Genomic DNA, 5,213 nt, shown 5'->3' on the forward strand with positions numbered 1-5,213 from the left:
AATGTTATGTTACTTTTAGTTGATGTCGAGATAAATGTTGGGATAAATCCAATTGTCGACGTTCAAATTTTGCTTTTTACTCTTTGATGATATTCTTTAATACCTTCCACATGAGATTAAGATTGTCAAGCTTGAAATTAAATTCAAATCTTATCTCGTTCAGAATTGTACCATGTTCAAAATGGTGCCTCCGTACCTTACATTATTTTGAAAATAAAAGATTGCGTGACTTTGTATTAAGACGCACCGAGGGGAGGACGCACTTAAAATACGCGACGTCGTATTCTTTCCCAACAATAAGAACGTACTGCAATTACTTTCGATGCAACACGCCGATTTTATTCTTCAACTTCGTTCATTTGTCGACTCGTTTAAACTTTTTTAATGATTCACTACAATGTACGTCGCCCTGCTAATCCGCTCCGAGAGATCTGTAAAGCCAAGATTCAAGCTACGGAAGCTACGGATTCGCGAGGATCTTCGATGTCATAAGTACAACCTGAGCGCTTGCGTTATTAATTATTATTATCATTATTTGCTCCCTTAACGTTTACGAGAGGGAACAATGAGGTAATTGCTGGCCAGACTTACCTAGGATCCTTAAAGCCACCCCCCTTAAAGCTTGTGCTCGGCAATCTAAGCTCCTACATGCCCGAGGTGTACGATAATAAGTAGCCGACGCATTTGCAGCGGCTCATATACAAACCTGTTCAGACTGAATAACTTCCAGTAGCAGTGTTCCAATGATACCGAAAGTCACTCTTACTGTGTCCCGTTTTATACATATATAACGTATGGTTGGCACGCCGGAAACTAGTCGACGTTTGCAGTGATAAGTAAATAAGCGCGAACAAATATGTACATAATATTTGAACATATAATTAATCGTTACTGTCGGTTTTATCCTTTGAGAGAGTTATAACGCTGTATAAGTGTTAAGGTTTGTATAATATTGCGTCTATAGAACGCTGTTAACTCTTTGGAACTGTTTAAATTTATTTTGCGTCAACTGGGATTAAGAGAGTTAATTAATTATTAGATTTAGTTAATTAATTAATTAAAAGTTAATTAAAAGTTAATTAATTATTAAATTGAAAATTTGTAATTTTGTAATTTTTTCGTTAAATACGCGTAATACATTCTTAAAGGTCGGACACGTTGCTGCGTGTCAATGGTGTACTGAAAAAAATCGTTCATGAAAAAATATATTACTGTTAAATTTTTTATACGCATCCGGGAGAATTTTATGTGTCCATTTTTCATATTTAATCATTTAGAGATTAAAAATAACGGTATATTTTTTTTTTTAGGAAAAAAGTATCTGTGGCTTTTGAAAGAAATACGATACTGATAGAACATCTCGACGTAAGTACTGAATGGTGTGCTTGGAGGACCTTGAAATTCCGGAACGATCATTTCCGGTTCTCTCGATTTCGCTCGCCATGAACACGAAGAGAACACGGCAAATCGCGTTCAACTTTTCTCAGTAAAGGATCTCGTTATTGTTTAATCCCCGTCTCCTCGTTACAACGCCAGCTCTCAACTTTTTCAAAAGAGAACTTCATACTTGCTCGTCCTCCCTTTCACCTCACTTCCGCTCGTGGATATAAAAGCGGGTAGAAGAAAGCAAGAAGAAAGTTCATATCGAAGCCGCGTACGTGAGTGGAAATGAGAAAAAGAGAAAAAGTGTAAGAGAAAAAAAGATCGGCGGATCGCGGGGACTTGCACTTGAAAATTCATGTTTGACGACGTTCGTTTGCTCTTCGTCAAAAGTTTATTGTCTACTGATACTTTCTGTCAAGTCTTGCAGACAACGCAGTTTGATAGCTCATTTGTTAGGTCGGTGGACTAAAGTTCTCGCGGTATCGACTTGAATTAGCCCCGACAAATGGATGATACACATAATGCAATTATACATGATTGATCCTTTGTTAGATGGAAATATTAGAACCGCTAATACTAAATGGATGGAAAATAACAAAATGTTTCGTTGGATAATATATTTTTCGTGCCCATTTTAAAAAGTGTTACTTCGAGTAAACATACAATTTTCGTGAAAAGTGTAAATTGCGCTTGAATAAATGTTTTAATATCCCATAATAATGTATCCTCATTTATTTATTCTTATACGCGCGCGAACGCGCGATGTGCGCGTTTAAAATTTTGTTACACTATCTATGAATAAAAGCGAGGTATTTTACGAAGCACGCTTTATCCAGCGATGTTTAACGGAATGGTATTTCAGAGAAGCGCATTTTGCGATAACATTTTTAACATTGATAACCTAGCTCAACAAATTGCTCTGTGACGCGGAAGTTCCAAACGAATTATGTAATTTGCCCGCGTCGAAAGCAAAATTGCCCTATACCGAATGCACCCGCGCGTTTAATCGGTCCGGCCCTAATACAATGACATGCTCGAATGTGAGCGTGAAACAATATTGGTATTTCAGATATTTTATTAAAGTTCCAAACGGGCCACGATAGCGCCGCGGCGAGCAGGAGAGAGAGAGAGAAAGAGAGAGATCGGAAGAGAGATGAGAGGGGGCGGAATGTGGTCCCGTCGGGGTTCATAGCCCTATGAGTACGAGTACTATCGATTATTGACTTGGTGGCAAAGGTGGAAGCAATACACCTACCTCGCATTCTTCCGCCACGATCTCCTAGGAAATCCGAGCTTTTGTCGGATAAAATCGGAAGATTTAATTTCAAAATGGAAGAGAGAGAGAGAGAGAGAGAGAGAGAGAGAGAGAGAGAGAGATCATCGAAAATCTCTACGGTAAAGCGTAGAACGTCCTTTCCGTTCCGTCCGTTTTACCTCATAAATGTGAATTTACAGAGTCGACGTAATAAAGAATTTACAATCCGTATCATATACACAAGTATATACGATACTGGTAATATTAATAACTATTAAAAAGATTAATAAAACAGTATAGTTTTGTCGGAACGTGTTTCCAACAAATTATTACAAAATTATTTGATATAAATACATTGTATACCTAATCTTACTTTAATTACTTCTTATACATACATTATACTTTACATACATTATATATTCCGGAGAGTTGTATAAATCAGAACATTGTACACTAACAAATATCCGTACGCGTTCAACTCGTGGAAGCGATCAAGGGGAGCCCGTGTTCCTCGAGGCGGAAAATCAGTTTACGCTGTCTAACAAACGAAATTAACATCAGCGGCGCCGATAAAGCCTGGATAAAAGCCCGGGCAGATATCAAATACAATTTCTGTTAAAACAGTTACTTCCTCCGGCTGTCCATCCGTCCGAGACGAAGCGGCCAGTCTTGAGGGAGTCCATTAACGTCGGATGACCGGACGGGTACCGGAAGTCCCGGGGGAACCACAGACGGAAAAAGTAGCGTGGCAGGAACAGACTGTCGGGTGAGGGCTGAGGAAGCAGCGAAGAGAAAGGGTGCAAAATACCAAGCGGGCTGGTATTAAACGAATTCTGCGGTCTCGCTGTCCGCCACCTTTCGATTCGCCGCGCCTGCTCGTGCTCCGCAATCGCTATTTATCACCGAAGGGTTATCAAAAATCGTTTTCAAAAGTCTCTCCTCTCCGAAATCGATTAAGCCTGCTCGCCGCCAGGCAGACATCCCGGTGTCCTCGACGCGAAACGAGAGACGACGATGCATCGCGTTAATCCATTTCGCGCTACTCCATTACTCTCATAACGAATTCCCTTGCCGAGATTAGCACTCGTGCAAAAAAAGAAAAGATAAAAAAGAAAAAAGAAAACGAGAGGAAAACCTTTACCTTCCACTGTTCTTTCTCCTCCCGGCCGCGTGTAAATGTCACATCGGAACGGGGTTTCCCTGCCTGCTCGCGTACCCCGTAGTTCTTTTTTTTTTTTTCATTCCTTTCACTCCCTACCCTCTCGGAGGATAACGAACCGCCTTTTGCCCGGTCCCAGCTAACGATGGGCACTTAAAGTTTAATCTACCTAATTAATAGTGCTCGTCTATTACCGGGACAAGTCTCCTCATATTTTCTGACCCTCGCGAGGTATTCCCGCCGGGTATAACCCCCTTCCCCTCTCGAGCAAAAAGCGGCCCGGCTAATGCAGGGAAATAGCTGTTTCCTATGTTTTCAACATTTTTTTTGTTTGTGACTTCACCCTCTGACACTTTTGTCCATCCCGAGCTATCTCTCTCCAGGTCGTACGGTTTTGAATGCGATTGAATCAAGTCCTCGCATTTACAAAATTATGTATATATTGCCAATTGTTCTCAAACGGCTGATTTAATTTTTACGAGTTGAAATTTAATTTTTACGAGACTGCAATATTTAAAGGAAGTAAGTAACATTTTTACTGTCGCTAAGAAGAGAGAGAGAAAGAGAGAGAGAGAGAGAGAGAGAGAGAGAGAGAGAGAGTATCGTGGAATTCTAAAGAAACGATTTAAACTCGAAAATGTAATGTTGAACAAGTTTCATTTCAAAATTCTACTGAATATCTTACTAAATATCTTATTCTTCGAAAATATTTAAATGTTCTTTTCAAATAGTAGGTTTATATTGTTAATTGTAGATTTTTTATTGCTAACAAAGAAAATTTGGGATTAGTAGATTTCTTATTTACACAATTATTTAAGATTTATATTGAAAAATTATAACAAACAAAAATTTTAATTAGAATTTCATCTTGTTCGAAAAAGATGATACTACCGGTTAATTGGTACGCTCAATTAATACGTGTAATAGTAATTCATAGAATCGTTTACAATTGAATGAATGTAATTATGTTATTCTCTGCGTGGTTTAATGATGCGATAATGGTATTTAATCATTTCGTTAATTAACCACATTTAACGAATTGTAATGGCGCTACAAATAGGCGATGAAAATAATGAAACATTTTGAAATCTACAAACCTACACCGAGCCGGATTCGTCATGATGTCTATAGATGTTCATTAACTTCTAAATATGATTACGAGCATTTGGTCTTAAGACAATCGAAAGTTATATTCTATTGCACTAACGACTAAAATACAATATACTAAATTTTATGTCGAATTTCACGTTATTACACGCGATCTAAAATTTTACTCATAAATTCTGTATTCATTATTTTTTTAACGCAAATCCTTATCACTTTTCTACTAATAAAGAAATCAAGTAAATCAGCTAATGAATTACAATTAATTACAGATTAATAAATAAAATAAAACACGATGAAGCTGAGACTTGT

General features: G+C 38.0%; 1 protein-coding gene across 1 annotated transcript in view; it reads right to left on the reverse strand.

Annotated features, from left to right (window-relative positions):
• Positions 1-5,213, reverse strand: part of LOC108753842 (kinesin-like protein CG14535) — a 259,756-nt gene that overhangs the window by 103,453 nt on the left and 151,090 nt on the right. The gene's annotated exons all lie outside the window — the stretch shown is intronic.

The sequence above is a fragment of the Trachymyrmex septentrionalis genome, unplaced genomic scaffold (genome assembly GCF_001594115.1).
Source record: "Trachymyrmex septentrionalis isolate Tsep2-gDNA-1 unplaced genomic scaffold, Tsep1.0 scaffold72, whole genome shotgun sequence".
NCBI classification, from domain to species: domain Eukaryota; kingdom Metazoa; phylum Arthropoda; class Insecta; order Hymenoptera; family Formicidae; genus Trachymyrmex; species Trachymyrmex septentrionalis.